The 19,384-nt window shown below is 52.4% G+C and overlaps 1 protein-coding gene across 4 annotated transcripts in view; it reads left to right on the top strand.

Annotated features, from left to right (window-relative positions):
- Window positions 1–2,801: 2,801 nt before the first annotated feature.
- The window catches only part of LOC144509092 (serine/threonine-protein phosphatase 6 regulatory subunit 3-like), a 116,439-nt gene continuing 99,856 nt past the window's right edge, over window positions 2,802–19,384 (top strand). For 2 of the 4 annotated variants that reach the window (XM_078237430.1, XM_078237432.1), the window contains exon 1: window positions 2,802–2,893. The gene's annotated coding sequence lies outside the window, so the exon portion shown is untranslated. Of the gene's footprint in view, window positions 3,299–19,384 lie in introns of all 4 variants that reach the window. The other 2 variants (XM_078237428.1, XM_078237431.1) reach the window with 1 other exon arrangement.

Below are 19,384 nucleotides of genomic sequence, written 5' to 3'. Positions count from 1 at the left end.
CAGGTCGGATACTTCAAGGCGTTCTATGAAGCTCGCCTGACCTGTAACATTTTACATTGAATTTGGCTAGGATGAGCATGAGAGGTTTCACTTCAGCTGGGATCCAACTGATCCACGAGCAGCTTTTATCAAAAACAAAGTTTAATTAAGAATATAAAACCAAAAGTGAATCTCTGGAATTCTCTGCCCACTGAAGTGGTGGAGGCTACCTCGTTGAATATGTTTAAATCACGGATAGATGGATTCCTGATCAGTAAGGGAATTAGGGGTTCTAGGGATCAGGCGGGTAAGTGGAACTGATCCACTTCAGATCAGCCATGATCTTATTGAATGGCGGGGCAGGCTCGAGGGGCTAGATGGCCTACTCCTGCTCCTATTTCTTATGTTCTTAAGACACTTAGCAAGAACTTTTAACAATTACAAACAAGAAACACAACAACCACGATAATGTATAACTCACGGAAATATCTCTAATATGTTCCAACCAAAGCTATATCCAATACACAAAACTCTCCAAATAAGTACAATACAGCAGAGGTTAATGCCCACTTGTTACAGAAATCCAGCCTCCTGGGTTCAATGCTGAAAATCCCTTGTGAAGAAACTCAGAAGAGGTTGTAGTCTAATCTGTTTTGCAAAACACAGCTTTTTAAAGAAGAACAGGGAGAGGGAGAGAGACTCCTCCTTAACTTGCTGCTAACCTGCTTCCCAAAATGAAACTGAAAACCCAAAGGGGCGACCTGATTGAGGTGCTCAAGATTATGAGGGACATGGACAGGGTGGATAGGGAGCAGCTGTTCCCCTGAGTTGAAGGGTCAGTTACGAGGGGACACAAGTTAAAAGTGAGGGGGTGGGAGATTTAGGTGGGATTTGAGGCAAACCTTTTTACCCAGAGGGTGGTGACAGTCTGGAATGCGCTGCCTGGGAGGGTGGTGGAGGTGGGATGCCTCACATCCTTTAAAAAGTACCTGGACGAGTACTTGGCACGCCATAACATTCAAGGCTATTGGCCAAGTGCTGGCAAGTGGGATTAGGCGGGCAGGTTAGGACATTTCATGCATCGGTGCAGACTTGATGGGCTGAAGGGCCTCTTGTGCACTAGTATTCTGTGAAAAAACCCCTATCACCTGACTGCTATAACTTAGCTCCACCCCCAATGACATCGCAGAAGCTGTAAGCTGCATAATTTTTACAAAAATCCTTTCTTAAAGGTACACTCACATGACAAGTTGAAGATCTTTCATGTTGGTTTTGTGTCTGAGAAAAATCGTATATTTGTTGTAGACCATGTACGACTTTAAATACTAGCCATTTCTTGTCTACTGTGATTTTTTTGTGTACTTTCCCAGTCCACCGTAGTCAACTTGTCCCTCATCATTTCCTTTGTTCAGGTTTAGGTAGTTTAGTTTCGGAATGAAATATTTCAGTTTCAAATGTAGTATAAAATTATATCATTTTATAGTCACTATTTCCTAAAGATTTTTAATGGGGTATGGGTGTTGCTGGCTGGCCAGCATTTATTGCTCATCCCTAGTTGTCCTTGAACTGCGTAGCTCGCCAGGCCATTTCAACCACGTTGCTGTGGCTCTGGAGTCACATGTAGGCCAGACCAGATATGGATGGCAGATTTCCTTCCTTCAAGGACATTAGTGAACCAGATGGATTTTTCCGACAATTGGCAATGGTTTCATGGTCAATAGATTCTTAATTCCTGATTATTTTTATTGAATTCAAATTCCACCAGCTGCTGTGGTGGGATTCGAACCCGGGTCCCCAGAACATTAGCTGAGTTTCTGGATTAATAGTCCAGCGATAATACCCACTAAAGCCATCGCCAGCCTTGCAATGATGGAGCAATATATTCTTAATTCCAGATTTATTTAACTGAATTCAAATTCCACCACCTGCCGTGGTGGGACTCGAATGCGGGTCCCCTGAACAGACCAAGGACCCGAGTTCGATTCCCGGCTTGGGTCACTGTGGAGTTTGCACATTCTCCCCATGTCTGCGTGGGTTTTCTCCCCGTGTCTGCATCGGTTTTCTCCCCGTGTCTGCATAGGTTTCCTCCGGAGACAATACACATCTCTTTAACCTGTGCTTAATGCACCCTCCACTCACATTGTCTGTATCTTTAAGACCTGGTTGGTTGTAGAGATTTGCATTCTAATCAGTATTCTGTAACTTGATTTTGTGTCTCTATATGCCCTGTTTGAGAGCAGATAGCCACTCCATCTGACGAAGGAGCAGCGCTCCGAAAGCTAATGTTGGACTTTAACCTGGTGTTGTTAAAACTCTTACTAGGTTTCCTCCCACAGCCCGAGAAACATGTTGGCCATGCATTATAGTATATATAGTATAGTACATTGGCTGTGCTAAATTCTCCCTCAGTGGACCCAAACAGGCACTGGGTAACTTTCACAGTAACTTCATTGCAGTGTTAATGTAAGCCTACTGGTGACACTAATAAATAAACTTTAAAACTTTGCCATCATTAAACTTCTCCAAATTAACTCTTCTGCTAAAAGAAGAAACATTAGTCTCAGAAGAGACTAAATAAATGTGGGTGTTGCTTATATGGGCAACATTTGAAGGAATAAAGGGGAAGGAGGGGATGCCTGGAGCCTCCCGGACAATCCTGGAGGAGTTGGCAACCCATAGAGGCAAGCTGTTGCTGAGGAGGGTGAGATGGTCAGGTGTGCAAGGCGGGATGCTGGAGGGGCTGGGCCGCGCGGTGCAGGGCGGGATGTTGGAGGAGCGTGGGCCGGGTCGCGCGGTGCAGGGCGGGATGCTGGAGGAGTGGGGGCCGGGCCGCGCGGTGCAGGGCGGGATGCTGGAGGAGCGGGGCCGGGCGGACATGTTGTGAGGAGGGAGCCGGAGCGGAGAGAGCCCGAGTGTAAATAGCAACGGGCGGCGACCCGGGGGAGCGCAGCGGGCTTGAGGGGGGGGGGGGTATTTAAAGAATAAAATTAGGGCAGACATTGACCCCAGACATTCCCTTTTTTACATTATTTTCCCCCACTCGCCTCAACTTTCCTCCCTCCCTCAGCCGCCCAGAATCAAAGTTGCTCCGCCGCGGCCTAGCGGAAATAGGTCAAGCCCCGGGCTTTCCTGAGCAGCGGGGGCGGCCCAGGTGAGGGGGAAGCCGGGTTCGGAGCGGGAAACGGAAGGTGGCATCAGACGGGCGCCCAATGCAGCTTCTCGGCGGCCACTTGCTCCGCATCTCGCCATCTCCATCCGACCGGCAGCGCCTCCATTACCGTCTGGCGGTGGGATCCCACCCGCTCAGCCTGCACTGAAAGTAAGTCACTCTCACCCTCACCTTCCCTCACCCCCCCCACCCACCGCTCCTCACCCCCCCCACCCCTCACCACCCCCACCCACCCCTCACCACCCCCACCCACCCCTCACCACCCCCACCCACCGCCCCTCACCCCCCCCCCACCCCTCACCCCCCCCACCCACCACCCCTCACCACCGCCCCTCACCCCCCCCACCCCCCCCACCCACCGCCCCTCACCCCCCCACCCACCGCCCCTCACCCCCCCCACCCACCGCCCCTCACCCCCCCCACCCACCGCCCCTCACCCGCCCCACACCCCCCCCCCACCCACCGCCCCTCACCCCCCCCCCACCCACCGCCCCTCACCCCCCCCCCCCACCCACCGCCCCTCACCCCCCCCACCCACCGCCCCTCACCCCCCCCACCCACCGCCCCTCACCCCCCCCCCACCCACCGCCCCTCACCCCCCCCCACCCACCGCCCCTCACCCCCCCCACCCACCACCCCTCACCCCCCCCACCCACCGCCCCTCACCCCCCCCCCCACCCACCGCCCCTCACCCCCCCCCATCCACCGCCCCTCACCCCCCCCACCCACCGCCCCTCACCCCCCCCACCCACCGCCCCTCACCCCCCCCCCACCCACCGCCCCTCACCCCCCCCCACCCACCGCCCCTCACCCCCCCCACCCACCGCCCCTCACCCCCCCCACCCACCGCCCCTCACCCCCCCCACCCACCGCCCCTCACCCCCCCCACCCACCGCCCCTCACCCCCCCCACCCACCGCCCCTCACCCCCCCCACCCACCGCCCCTCACCCCCCCCACCCACCGCCCCTCACCCCCCCACCCACCGCCCCTCACCCCCCCCACCCACCGCCCCTCACCCCCCCCACCCACCGCCCCTCACCCCCCCACCCACCGCCCCTCACCCCCCCCACCCACCGCCCCTCACCCCCCCCACCCACCGCCCCTCACCCCCCCCACCACCGCCCCTCACCCCCCCCCACCCACCGCCCCTCACCCCCCCCCACCCACCGCCCCTCACCCCCCCACCCACCGCCCCTCACCCCCCCCACCCACCGCCCCTCACCCCCCCCACCCACCGCCCCTCACCCCCCCACCCACCGCCCCTCACCCACCGCACCTCACCCCCCCACCCACCGCCCCTCACCCCCCCCACCCACCGCCCCTCACCCCCCCCACCCACCGCCCCTCACCCCCCCCACCCACCGCCCCTCACCCCCCCCACCCACCGCCCCTCACCCCCCCCACCCACCGCCCCTCACCCCCCCCACCCACCGCCCCTCACCCCCCCCACCCACCGCCCCCTCACCCCCCCCACCCACCGCCCCTCACCCCCCCCCACCCACCGCCCCTCACCCCCCCCCACCCACCGCCCCTCACCCCCCCCACCCACCGCCCCTCACCCCCCCACCCACCGCCCCTCACCCCCCCGCCGCCCCCCGCCGCCCCTCGGCCCCCCCGCCGCCCCTCGGCCCCCCGCCGCCCCTCGGCCCCCCCACCCCCGCCGCCCCTCGGCCCCCCCCGCCGCCCCTTGGCCCCCCCACCCCCGCCGCCCCTCGGCCCCCCCCCGCCGCCCCTCGGCCCCCCCCCCCCGCCGCCCCTCGGCCCCCCCCGCCGCCCCTCGGCCCCCCCCCGCCGCCCCTCGGCCCCCCCCCGCCGCCCCTCGGCCGCCCCTCGGCCCCCCCCGCCGCCCCTCGGCCCCCCCCCCCCCCGCCCCTCGGCCCCCGCCGCCCCTCGGCCCCCGCCGCCCCTCGGCCCCCCCCGCCGCCCCTCGGCCCCCCCCCCGCCGCCCCTCGGCCCCCCCCCCGCCGCCCCTCGGCCCCCCCCCGCCGCCCCTCGGCCCCCCCCCCGCCGCCCCTCGGCCCCCCCCGCCGCCCCTTGACCCCCCCCGCCGCCCCTTGACCCCCCCCCGCCGCCCCTTGACCCCCCCCCGCCGCCCCTTGACCCCCCCCCCCCCCGCCGCCCCTTGACCCCCCCCCCCCCCGCCGCCCCTTGACCCCCCCCCCCCCGCCGCCCCTTGGCCCCCCCCCCCCCCCCCCCCCCCGCTGCCCTTCGGCCCCCCCCCGCCGCCCCTCGCCCCCCCCCCCCCGCCGCCGCCCCCGCCCCTCGGCCCCCCCCCCCCCCGCCCCTCGGCCCCTCGCCCCCCCTCGCCGCCGAACCACCCTCGCCCCCCGAACGTCCGCCCCCGCACTCCCCCCCGCCTTCACCCCCCTAAACACCCTCCCAGCCCTCACCCCCCAAACCCTCCCAGCCCTCACCCCCCAAACCCTCCCAGCCCTCACCCCCCAAACCCTCCCAGCCCTCACCCCCCAAACCTCCCCCGCCTTCACCCCCCAACCCTCACCCCCAAACCCTCCCTGCCCTCAGCCCCCAAATCCCTCCCCGCCCTCACCCCCCAAACCCCCCCGCCTTCACCCCCCACCCTCACCCCCAAACCCTCCCCGCCCTCACCCCCCCGCCCTCACCCCCTAAATCCCCCCCGCCCTCACATCCCAAACCCCACCCAAACCCCCCCACCCTCACCCCCCAAACCCCCCCCACCCTCACCCCCCAAACCCCCCCCACCCTCACCCCCCAAACCCCCCCCACCCTCACCCCCCAAACCCCCCCAACCCTCACCCCCCAAACCCCCCCCACCCTCACCCCCCAAACACCCCCCACCCTCACCCCCCAAAGCCCCCCCCCCACCCTCACCCCCCAAACCCCCAGCCCCCACCCAAACACCCCACCCTCACCCCCCAAACCCTCACCCCCGAACACCGCCGCCCTCACCCCCCTGGACACCGCTGCCCTCACCCCCCCCCCCCCCCCCCCCCCCCCCCCCCCCCCCCCCCCGGAAACACTCCCCTGCCCTCGCCCCTCCAAACCCTCTCCCCTCCAAACCCCCCCGCCCTCGCCCCTCCAAAATCCCCCGCCCTCTCCCCTCCAAACCCCCCCCCTCGCCCCTCCAAACCCCCCCACCCCCCTCGCCCCTCCAAACCCCCCTCGCCCCTCCGAACCCCCCCCCCGCCCTCGCCCCTCCGAACCCCCCCCCCCGCCCTCGCCCCTCCGAACCCGCCCGAACCCCCCCTCGCCCTCTCCCCTCCAAACCCCCCTCGCCCTCTCCCCTCCAAACCCCCCCCGCCCTCACCCCTCCAAACCCCCCCCCCCCCGCCCTCGCCCCTCCAAAACACCCCCCCCCCCCCCCCCCCCCCCCCCCGCCCTCACCCCTCCCCCCTTGTACGTGTTTATTCCTCTTGCAGCGTTATCTGGATGGGCGGGGTGTGCAGGGGAAGCTTTTTCTTTTCGATGTAAAAATCAGTGTATGATTCACATCTGGATTTAAATTGTCACGGAATAATAGCAATGGCCCCAGAGGTGGTAAATGGGTTAGTATAGGTTAGTACTTGATTCTTGGCAGCGATATGGTGGGCTGAAGGGCCTGTTTCTGTGCTGTGCGTTGCTGAGTTTTGCCAGGGAGATGGCAGCGTATGTGGCGGGCGAGTAATCCCGAGGCTCAGGATCGAGGGACGTGGGTTCACATCCCACTGTGACAGCTGCTGGAATTTAAATTTGACTATTATCTGCAGTTGGTGGCCAGTCTCAGCAATGGTGGTGATAAATCATTTTAAAAACAAAACCCAACTGGTTCACAAATGTCCTTTGGGGGGGGAAGGAAATCTGTCGGCCTGAACCAGCCTGGCCTACATGTGACTCCAGACCCGGAGTCAATGCTCCCTGAAATGGCCTAGCAATCCATTTAGCTCAAGGGAAGTTCTGGGTGGGCAGCAAATGGTGGTCTTGCTGGCGACTCCAATGCCCCATAAAAGAATAAAGAAAACAGATTGCTGAGATCTTTATAATGCAAGTCATTTTGCACCCAAAAAGGAATAATTGCCTGTAGAAATTCAGTTGGAAGATTTAACCGAGTTGTGTGAAGTTCGGGGCCTTTAAAGAGTGGATTGGATGCATCGTTTTCCCTTGACGGGGACATAAATTTAAAGTAATTGCCGGGGTTAGTTTTTCTTTACCCAGAGAGTGGTGGGGGGTCTGGAACTCGCTTTCCTGAGGCAGAAACCCTCATCACATTAAAAAGAATACTTATACATGCACATAAAGTTCTGTAACCCACAGGGAATTAAGATTAGACTGGATAGCACTCTTTTCAGCTGGTCGAGTCGCGATGGGCTGAATGGCCTCCTATTGTGCCTTAAAATGCCTTATTGTTCGCTCAATCCATGAAGTCAATGGCAGGAATTCCACAGATTGACCTCAGCATATCTGGGATCCTGAAATCGATGGCTCTTAGTGAACCTATCCTGTTCTTTAATTTAAAGGAAATTGGCTGTGTGGATGTCAGTTTAAAAGGGGATCAGGCTGGGTGTGATGCCACTCATGGTTAAATAGCTTGCCAACAGGGTTTTGTCTAGATTTATACACCGAATGAGCAGTTGGATGAGGTACTGGAACGTAACTGGTGTCTGGAATTCCACCTCAGTAGAGGTTAGTCTGTTCAGGACATGGGCCTCAACTTGAATGTTGCGGCCTTTCTTGGGTGCCGCCGTACTTTGGGAAGGATGTGAAGGCATCAGAGAGGATGCGGAAAGGATTTATAATGATTACAAGGATGAGGAACGTGGATAGATGGAGAAACTAGGGGCAGTTCTTGGAGAAGGGAAGTTTGTGAGGAGATTTGATTTGTGACGTTCAAGCTCGTGATAGTTTTTGCCAGAGGGTGAAACTTCCCCTGGATGGAAGGGTCGAGAATCGGGGGGCACGAAGGTGACATGAGGAAGGTCATTCTTCCCACTGAGTGGTTAGAATCCACACTAACCCCAGCTGTGTGTGCGGGGGTGTGAGACCATTTCAACCTTGTCTTACAAAAGGGAATTGGGTAACTGTACGAAGGGGGAAGGTTTGCATTGATGGGGAGGGAAAGGCGGAGTGGGGCAAGCTGAGGCAATGGGCTGAATGGCCTCTTGTGCTGCATCCGTTCGAGGATGATGGGAAGAGATAGAAATGCTGAAGGGACAGAAAGAACATGTGGAAGGTTAACAATCAGGAAAGGTTACTCAGTCCATCAGAACTTGCCCTTCTAGTAGGTAAGCTCTTCCTTCCTGAAATCGAGTTGGATCTTAATTAAGCGGATTGTCTTTTGTCCGTATCCAGCAGATTATTCCAAACGTTTTATTAATGGATAAGAAAGGCCTTCCTCCTACATTGTAAACTTTTCTGTGATATGTCACCCTGAGGAGGCACTTCATAGCCACTTTCTAACTATCGCAGTTTAAAATATGTTACCTTTAGAGTGTCATTTTCTTTGACTGCTGGCGTGCTTTCCTTCAATGGAATGAAACCTGGTTTATTTCAAGTGCTGGTAGTGAGGTGGTGGCTGTTGGAAACTGTGCTTATACGTGGGAATAGTAGTGTCGTGACCCCCCCCCCTCATGAAAAGGGTAGCACAGAGGTGATTGCAACATTGAGACATCTCCAGGTCACCTGCAGGAGACAAGAGGGCTCCCGCGTAGCTGAATGTGGAAGGTCTGAGATTCCCTGTCTCTTTGGGGGGGGGGGGGGGGGCAGGGGGGCAGCAGCGGGAAGAGGGATACAGCTTGTCTTGGAAGGACAGCTTGGTACACTACTCACTTTCTAGGCACACGAGTAACTGCTTACTTGGCAATGCGACTGGAGGGCAGCTAAGGTCCATGCGAATGCCTCCTTGCAAGGATTGAATATCTCGGGGGGAGAAAACACCTCCCCATACTGAATCGTGTGTTCTACACAGCAGTGAAGCTTTGCAGTGAGACAGGCAGTTTGAACTCGAGTGATATATAGTGTGACAGGTTATTTTGAAGCATTTCAGTATTGTTGTCTGTTTCTCCATCATCGTGTATGCAGCAAAGATAATGTCAAGAACATTTAGTATTGGAAGCCAAATGCTTATTAATGGGGGGATTTCTTTTAACTTAATTTGTGGCATGTAAGACTTCACGGTATGTGTCGACAGAAACACTTGGACGTCCCTGATGCAGGTGGATGACATAGTGCTGGATTGTCTGAGACACTTAAACTTCAAACCGGTGTCCTATCTATTTCGCCCAATCGATGTTAATTCCGTAGCAATGTCTGAGCAAGCAGACGGGGAGTATTCCTATTTAATCATCATCATCACAGTAAGCATATTAACTGGCAGTTTACGTTGCTGGTGCCATGTTGCTGCCACAGAATGTCTACCAAGTTAGCCTACACGAGTGTGGACATTGCATGAGTTTGGAGAGATTTGATCTGGGCTGTATAAATGTCTGTTTGTCTTTATTTGTGCTGGTACAGTTTCGATGATGGTACGTTTGTGTGGTGATTTGTGGTGTATTTGTTGACCTGTGACGAGGGCGATAGAGTCCTTATCAGTTAGCTGAGTCATCAGGTTGTAAATATTCCATCTACTGTTTGACAAGTATAGTTCAACTGAGATGACATTCTCAGAGTCACAAAGGTGCGTGCCTGTCATGTGATCCTGAATATATTTAAACAGGAAGTGTGAACTGTAAAATGCCAATGACTTAAGATGTGGTGTTCTCTTGATGTGGGCAAGGCAACCATGTGCCTATCTACATTGATCAGGGTGGAGGGGAGGGAGATGGGGATGTGGTGGGGCAAAGGTTTGATAACCAGCGATAATGGGGAAAGCCGTGCCAGTTTAAAGCACGGTTTGGCCTGGGTGTAGCTTCTGAACTTTGCAGCGTTGGAGACATTCCGCTTGTTCCCAATGCCCTGAAACCTCCGTTACAGAGAATCGACTGGGGAAGCTCCCTTAATTGGGCCCTAACTCTGATTTTAATATCAGACTGTTACTTTGGAAAATGTTACACAATTCGTTCAGTGTTCTGTGTCCTAAATTGGATTGGTCTGATTCGCAAAGGAAAGTTCTTTTCAGTGTGGCTAATTTGATTTTGTACGGTGGATTATTTATAATTACTGGTCAGTTGAGTCGCTTCCTCCTGCTCTCGAAAGCCGTATCGAGTGACTAATGATCCCGTTGCACAACTTGGATTCTTGCACCAGATTGATCGGCTAGGTAACAGGTACATACAGGGTGCTAGCTATCTGATGATTGCAGCATTATTTAGCACTGTTGCTCAGAATTTAAAACAGATTCCCCTGCTGATCACTGTGGAAAGTGCACATCTGGATGTTGGAAGGGCGTAATTTGAGTTTGGCTGTGATGTCTGGTACAGTCGGAAAGTGTGCTGGACCTTTGTAAACGTACAAAGGTTGACCAATTGGCTGAGGTACTGAAGAAGTGGTTGAACTGTGGAACCGTAGCCCCATCCCCCCCTCTCTCTCTCAGGGATTACCATCCCCTAATTTGTCTCGTACAGCGACTCCCTTTAATCTATGGAGAAGTGGTTTAAAAAAATGTTGTTGCCATTTTACAGTGACCTGGTTATACCTGCTGCAACAGATTGAAGAAGGAACTGCTTTGGCCTGAAACCTTACAGGGCGGAACTAAAAATAACCCAGTGGTAATCTGAATTATAAGCGGTGTGTTACCTAAATTGCAACTGCTTTTTCCAGCCCCTCTCCTGATGTTCCCGATGGTCGGGGGAGTCCAGAACTACGGGTCATAGTTTGAAGATAAGGAATAAACCTTTTAGGACTGAGGTGAGGAGAAATTCCTTCACCCAGAGAGTGGTGAATGTGTGGAATTCACTCCCACAGAAAGTAGTCGAGGCCAAAATGTTGTGTGATTTCGAGAAGAAATTTAGATATAGCTCTTGGGGCTAAAGGGATCAAGGGATATGGGAGGGAAGGGGGGATCAGGATATTGGATTTGATGATCAGCCATGATCAAAATGAATGGCGGAGCAGGCTTGAAGGGCCGATTGGCCTAGTTTCTATGTTCTTTGTTCTCCTTCCCTGTGGACCTTGGGAAAATGACTGCCCAGCCCTGTTACTTAAACTCATATGAACTCATAGGAAGAAAAGATAAGACCTACACAATCCATCCCATTTGAGAAAATGTGAGCCCACCTACTGTCCCTCGAATGTACCATTTAATCCCTGGTCTGAATGTCTCCTGAACCTGTTTATACCATTTCAGGGCATTTCTTTGGTAATTTATTCACACTCTAATCTTTTGAGTACATGAAAATAAATTATCCAAACTCTCCTTTTGTTGGTCTCTCTCTCTCTCTTTCCCCCCCACCCCCCGGCATCTGAGCCTTTTGTGTGTAGCCTCTGCATTTTTAAACATTTTCCTTCTGCTTTCACTGGAAGCTCAGCCAAGATTGGAAACTCAACATGCCTGAGGAGCTGTGGCTATGAACGGGAGCTCAAATGCCCCATGGCAGAGTTTGTTGGTGCGCTGACTTGGGGGCGGCACAGTGGTTAACACTGCTGCCTCACAGTGCCAGGGACCCGGGTTCGATTCCTGCGCTTGGGTCACTTTCTGTGCGGAGTCTGCACGTTCTCCCCGTGTCTGCGTGGGTCTCCTCCGGGTGCTCCCGTTCCCTCCCACAGTCCGAGAGACTCGCTGGTTAGGGTGCATTGGCCGTGCTACATTCTCCCTCAGTGTACCCGAACAGACACCGGAGTGTGGCGACTAGAGGATTTTCACAGTAACTTCATTGCAGTGTTAATTGTCAGCCTACTTGTGACTCTAATAAATAAATGTTCATCAAACCCTCTGCTATGTTACACCTATTCTTAGCCCAATGCTGTGAGAAAGTTGTTTAAGGGATGTTTAGATGTGGGCTTTGCAGGGTGATTGGTGTATGTAGTCCTGTGCCGGGCTGTCTCCCAGTGGCTCAGTTATACCACCTTTTAACTTGATTGAAGATCGCAGGTTTGACTCTGCCCATGCTGATCTCTGAATGGCATTACTAGCATCAGGGCACCTCTGGCAAGTGAGGCGAAGGTCGAGCTGCGTGCTTTCAGCCTTCCTGCTGTCCAGTGATTGCTAGTGAAAGGGTGCACGCATTGGTTGAACTTGTGACTCGATGTGGTTGAATAACCTGCTGTGCATAAAGACTTGGGTGAGATACTGGAGGGTGACTACGCGCTGGCAAGCGTCGACACTCGCAGGAGAGCAAGGGAGAAAGCAGTCCTAAGTAAAACTTTCCTTACCTGCTTCACAGTCTGGCCACTGGTCCCTCAGACACTGAAGAACTTCAACTCCCCCCCCACCCCCACCTTCGTTTTGTTTATGAAATGTTACAAAAAGATCACCCTGGTAACAATATGTAACCACGCACTTCTTGCAACATCCACTATATCTAAAGTAGAACATTCTTGGCACGGTGCACTGCTGTTGTAAGGCAGGTTGCCAGAATTGGTAACTATATTAAAGTGCATGTGCTTCCTGAGCTGCCTAGCTGTTTGAGTTTGCAGTTCACCCCCACACTACTGAGTGTTGTCTCAGCAGACCTGGTGGTGGAGGTGTTGAACTGAAGTTAGGCACCTTTCCTCGGGAGAGGGCAGAATGGGAGGGGTTGCTGCTGTTCACATTGCTGAGCTGGTTAAGTTTACCGATGATGCAATGTTAGAGGAGTGACTTGAGAAAGCAGCTGAATGTTCGCAAACAAGTTTCAATTGCCTATTGAACTGGGCAAACTACTCGTGAAGTGTTCCACATGGATAAGAGCTTGAGGCACAAGACGACAAATGTATGACATGGGATTGGCATGAAGAGTAAAAAAAGGAAGCTGGGAGTAACCATGGACAGAGCATCTTCACGGCACGGTGGCACAGGGATTCGCACTGCTGCCTCTCAGCGCCAGGGGCCCGGGTTCAATTCCGGCCTCAGGTCACTGTCTGTGTGGAGTTTGCACATTTCTCCGTGTCTGCATGGATTTCCTCCATGTTCCAGTTTCCTCCCACACTCCAAAGATGTGCAGGTTAGGTGGATTGGCCGTGCTAAATTGCCCTTTAGTTTCCATAGATATGTAAGTTAGGTGGATTGGCCATGCTAAATTGCCCCTTAGTGACCAAAGACGCGTAGGTTTGGTGGATTGGCCATGCTAAATTTCCCCTTAGTGTCCAAAGATGTGTAGGTTAGGTGGATTGGCCATGCTAAATTGCCCCTTGGTGTCCAAAGATGTGTAGGTTTGGTGGATTGGCCATGGTAAATGTGTGGGGTTGCAGGGTTAGGGCATGGGTAAGAGTAACTATCTGAGAGTTAGTGCAGACTCAATGGGCTGAGAGATTCTATAATTCTGTAAAATGTGGTTACCAGATTTGAAAAGCTTCAAGAGCTGTCATGATATGGTCAGATGAGATAGCAGTTGGATAGTGCATTGGCCAACATGCCTGGCATGTAGGCCGGTGGTAACAGCATAAACTTTAAAAAGATAGAGGAAAAGCAACAATACAGATCTCAGGTAGAAAAATGGTGATCCACAAGTTAAGTTCAGCGAGCTTTAAACAGTACAGTCGAGAGCAAAGTCAACGAAGCAGGCCCATCGATAGATCTAAAAAATGGAATGATGTAGAGCCGGATATATTTCAATGCATGTCTCCCCGTGTCTGCGTGGGTTTTCTCCGAGTGCTCCAGTTTCCTCCCAAAAAATGTCTGGGTTAGGTTGATTGGCTGTGCTAAGTTGCCCCTTTGTGTCAGGGCGATTAGCAGGGTAAATACATGGGGTTGCGGGGACGGGGCCTGGGTGGGATTGTTGTCGGTGCAGGCCCATTGGGCCGAATGGCCGCCTGCTGCACTGGGAATCGTATGAATTCTATGAAAGCAATCTGTTGAAATTAGTGAGTTAAATTTTCAAGGAGTTAACAGAAAAATGTCTACCCAGTGATAAACATTTGGAATGATCTAGCTCCTATTCACAAGCAGAATAGGGGGATTCATATATTCAGTGTACAGCATCAGAGGATTGAATGAAACCTGACTTTATTTTCACCAGCTGCAGGAAATTGTCTTGAGCGGAGGCCTGGGAGCATGTACGTGGCTGCTTTCCTGTCTGGGCTTTCACGCTCGATATAGAAACCTCCGAGAGCTCAGAAAAGAATCGCCCGAGTGGCTAAACATTTTGGTCGCTCATGTATTTGACATCTGCGCAGTGTTTGTGAGCGAGTGATACTTGCTATGGGTTGGTCTGGTCAAATTTCTTGAAAGGAGTGATGTGGCTTCCTATTAATAGAACTTGGATGAAATAGGTTTTTACCTGTGGAGCAACCTGTCACTCAAGTCACATTGAATTGTGGCTGAGTTGACACGCACACACTTCCGTTCAGCTTTCACCAGCGACTAAGTGGTTTAATGAAGAAGCGGTGTTGGTTTTACTTATTGTTCATATCTGGTGTCCCTGATGTCTCCTTCCACTGTATTCCTCCCCTCAAACATAAAAATTGCCACACCTTCCTTTCACATTTTCCTTAAACTGAGTGCTTTCTTAGCTAGTTATGCCCTCTATCATTGCAGCATCTCTGAAGGGGCAGGGATTTGATCAGCATTGCAGAGACTTAAACTCTTAGTTATTCCTTGTTAAGAATCTATGCTTGTCCCTGCCCCCAGTTTCTTGTGGCACTACCAGTTTTAAGCTTAGATTTTCCACTTACTGTCTCCATGATCTCCTTGCTCTTGCTGTCTTTTTTTTACCCTTCTAAATGGGAAACTTGTAGCTTTGTTTGTTTTCAAAATCAAGGACTTTCATTTTTAAGTTTATTAATTAGTGTCACAACATTAACACTGCAATGAAGTTACTGTGAAAATCCCCTAGTCGCCACACTCCAGCACCTGTTTGGGTATATGGGGGGAGAATTTAGCACGGCCAATGCACCTAACCGGCACATCTTTGGACTGTGGGTGGAAACCGGATCACCCGGAGGAAACACACGCAGACACGGGGAGAACGTGCAGACTCCGCACAGACAGTGACCCAAGATGGGAATCGAACCCGGGTCCCTGGTGCTGAGGCAGCAGTGCTAACCGCTGTGCCACCGTGCCATGTATATCTACCTCCATTCCCAGAATCTAGCTCTCTTCCTCCTTGCACCCTAGGGTGGCACGATGGCAGCAGCGGTTAGCACTGCTGCCTCGCAGCGCCAGGGACCCGGGTTCGATTCCTGGCTTGGGTCACTGTCTGTGTGGAGCCTGCTCGTTCTCCCCGTGTCTGCGTGGGTTTCCTCCGGGTGCTCCGGTTTCCTCCCACAGTCCGAAAGACGTGCTGGTTAGGTGCATTGGCCATGCTAAATTCAGTGTACCCGAACAGGTGCTGGAGTGTGGCAACTGGGGAATTTTCACAGTAACTTCACTATGGTGTTAATGTAAGGCTGTTTGTAACACTAATGAATAAACTTTAAAACTCTTCTCCTTTTCTTTGCCCCTCTCCTGTTGCTCTCATTTTTCCAATTTTACTGATTACAAATCCAGCTTTCTAGACTTGCTCTCCCTGTTACTGTGGTGATGTTATCAACCTAAATTTAGCAACATCCCTGCTTCCATCAAAACTAATTTTAAACCAATTTCAAAACCATCCTCTCCAGTTCCTCCTCCTATCTAAAATATTCCCTTGCTTTCCAAAGTGTTCGACATGCACTTATGCCTTGCGAATACATGCCCAACCTTCCAAATGCTCCCTGTTTGGCATTCTGCAGCATTGTCTCACCACACACCGACTGCTCTGGTGAAAGTTACTGGTGATCTTATCACCATGACTATCTTTAATCCCCTTCTCCTTGATGTCTTTGTTGCTTTGGCACTACTGATGATTCTAGCCTCCACAGTGTTGTCTCTGTGAGATTACTCTCCATTAGGTCCATTCATACTTGTACCAAAGGCCACAATAAATAGCTTTTGATGGGTTCTCCTAAGAGATCTGGGGCGGCACAGTGGTGCCTCACAGCGCCAGGGACCCGGGTTCGAATCCCGGCATGGGTTGCTGTCTGTGCGGAGTCTGCACATTCTCCCCGTGTCTGCGTGGGTTTCCTCCGGGTGCTCCGGTTTCCTCCCACAGTCCAAAAGACGTGCTGGCTAGGCGCATTGGCCATGCTAAATTCTCCCTCAGTGTACCCGAACTGGCGCCGGAGTGTGGTGGCTAGGGGATTTTCACATTAACTTCATTGCAGTGTTAATGTAAGCCTACTTGTGACAAATAAATAAACTTTAATGTGCCCAGGAATAAACCGTTTTCAGTATACTGAAGGAGAGGTGGTGGTATTGTCACTGGACTAGTAATCAAGACACCCAAGGTTATGTTCTGGACACCCGGGTTCAAATCCCACCTCAGCAGATGGTGAAGTTTATATTCAATAAAAATCTGGAACTGAAAGTCTAAATAAAGATGATGACCATGAAATCATTGTCGGAAAAACCCATCTGGTCCACTAATGTCCTTTAGGGAAGGAAATCTACCATCCTTACCCGGTCTGACCTCCATGTGGCTCCAGAGCCACAGCAATGTGGTTGACTCTTAGAATGCCCTCTGAAAAGACTTAGCAAGTCAAAAGGTCAGGCTTCATATACATGTTGATGGCAGCTTGTTTTACCATTCTGCGGCCTCTTGGTGCCAAGACTTGCTCGAATCTCTGTCTGTTCCAGTTCTTTGAGTCAACATTTCTGGCAAAACTGAAGCTCTACTTTTGAAATCCCATCAGCTCATTAGAATACATTCAGACTCCCTTATTCTCCATTTAACCCCATGCACTGCCATCACCCAGCTTTCTGTCTGGCTTCCTGTCATTTTCTATTACTTTCAAAACCCTCGCCTCTGTTTCAGATGCCTGCCAAATATATTCAGCTCAAGTCCCTACTTGTGCTCTTGTGTCAGAAAGGGCCCGAGCTGAGTTAAGACATTGTAAAGTGTTTCCAAGATGTATGTCGAGGACAACACACACAACTAATGACGGGTTTGAGGAAAGCAGGCACACGGGAAGAACCTCTGCAAGTGATTACCAAGAGGCAACTCAATCCTTTGGGCAAGTACTTAGGAGAGAGAAACTAAAGCATCCGACGATGACTGGGGACAGTTGAGGGCCGCAGAGCAAGAGGGAGGCAAAGGAGAAAGTGTACACCGATGGCTTGAGAAACCGAACAAGGACAAGATTTGAGAACAGCGCTGTCATGGACTGTGGAAGTTGGAGAGCTGCGATTGCAGATGCAATATGACACCTGAAGAATGAAATAGTTTGGGAGCTGTGCTCCAATTTTGGAAATTTCTCTGGACTAAGAGAAACAAGAGTTACAAATCAATTTGAGTGTTTGAATGTTTGTGAAGTTCTGCTGTACTGTTAATAGGTTAACAGATTTTTGCCAATGAAATGATTGGACTGGAAGGGGATTGGAGTGGATGGACTAGGTACTAATTAAAGTGGGTGGGCCAGGATACTAGTCATAGTTATACAGTGCAGAAAAAACCCTTTAGCCGATCGAATCTGCACTGACAACTATCACTAAAGGCGTACTGATCCCATTTTCCTGCACTTGTCCCACATCCTTGAATGTTATGATATTTCAAGAGCCCATCCAAATACATTTTTTTAAAGATTGTAAGGTTTCCAGCCTCCGCTACCTTCCCAGGCAGTGCATTCCAGATTCCCACCACTTTTTCACAAATCCCTTCTGAATCTCCTGTCCCTCACCCTAAAACTATGCCCCCTCGTGATTGATCCCCTCAACCAAGGGGGAACAGCTGCTCCCTATTCACCATGTCCATACCCCTCATAACCTTGTACACCTGAATCATGTCCCCTTCTTAGCCTTCTCTGCTCTAGAGAAAACAGTCCAAGTCTGTCCTTATAACTCAAATGCTCCATCCCAGACAACATCATGGTGAAACTCCTCTGTACCGCCACTAGTGCTATCACGTCCTTTAGTGCTTGGATTTTCCCCAAGCCCAAAAGAAAATTTCTAAAGGACCTAAAGCTCAGCGTTCATGTTTGAAGGCTGACATGGGAGGAGGTAGTTAAAGTGAAAAGTGAAGGTTTTGAACCAGGCGACAGAGGGGAAGGGACATTGTTGTCATGTTGAGGTAGCGTTTACAGTTTGAAGTGGTTTGCTGATTTTCAGCTTGGGTGAAATGCATGCGTACAATTGATTTTGACACAAGATAAGATTGCAAAGGTTTCCCCATTCCTTGTGTTTGAGGGAGGCAAATAAGAGATGATGTACATCTGGTGTCTGCAGCACTAACCCATTTTTACCTTTAAAAGCTGGCCTAATACTGTTGTGTTAACCCCCCCCCCCCACCTCTGCTTTTCCTCTTTCTCCTCCCCCCTTTGGAATTCATCATGTAGGCTTGCTGATTGATAATTAGATGGACTTAGCCAAAGAGTTCAGCTGCCTCTATCGCAAGGTGGAACTATAATTTCCAGGAGAAAGCAGATACTTGTGACTGTCTGTTTCCACAACTAGTTTTCCCTGGAACAGCTGGCTATCCTGTCGCCAGAGGCTATAGCTTGAGGTGTGTCACACTGCATCAAGCATGACTGAGCAGGAGACACGCTCTTGCTCTCACTGTCTGCCGAAGACATACTGGGAGGATTTACAGATTGGTAATAAGCTTGGGTCATACTACGAACGCACCTTCCTTGGCCAGGAAGTCCCGGACTGGAACTCAAACCCACTGGGTCAGAGGCAGGGGGTCTTGCCCACTGCGTCACAAAACCTCCTGGAGGGTCGGAAGAAAATCCTGAGAATATTGCGTGTGCCTCCCAATCAAACTTCTAGCTTTCAGGGAACGTAGAGCGACTCAACTCTGAAGATGGTATATTGAGTTAGGGTAGGTCAAAGCAACTTTTAATTTTCTGATCTGTGGAAGTGCAGGAATGTAGTTTGACTCTTTCTGGAACGTTTGTATCATGCTTGGAGACTGGTGTACAGTATATATTGGATTGGATATTTATTTCTATATTCTTTATTCAAATTAATGCTTCAGTGGTTTGAGATTCCGTGGATAAAATCTTGTCTGAAAGTAGCGATTGTGGTGAGCCTTTTCGGATTGCGTCACACCAGACCAACCAAATTGCCATCCTGCCGCCTCCTTTGAACAAAGAAATTGAAGTCAAAAGTTCACAAAGCAAATCGGGTTGAATTTGGCTCCTTACAGTTGTTTCTTGAGGTGCCTGGATCAAGAAAAGAAAAGCAGAAGCAGGGG

This window comes from Mustelus asterias, chromosome 21 (assembly GCF_964213995.1).
Source record: "Mustelus asterias chromosome 21, sMusAst1.hap1.1, whole genome shotgun sequence".
NCBI classification, from domain to species: domain Eukaryota; kingdom Metazoa; phylum Chordata; class Chondrichthyes; order Carcharhiniformes; family Triakidae; genus Mustelus; species Mustelus asterias.
This window is presented reverse-complemented; position numbering and strand designations above follow the sequence as displayed.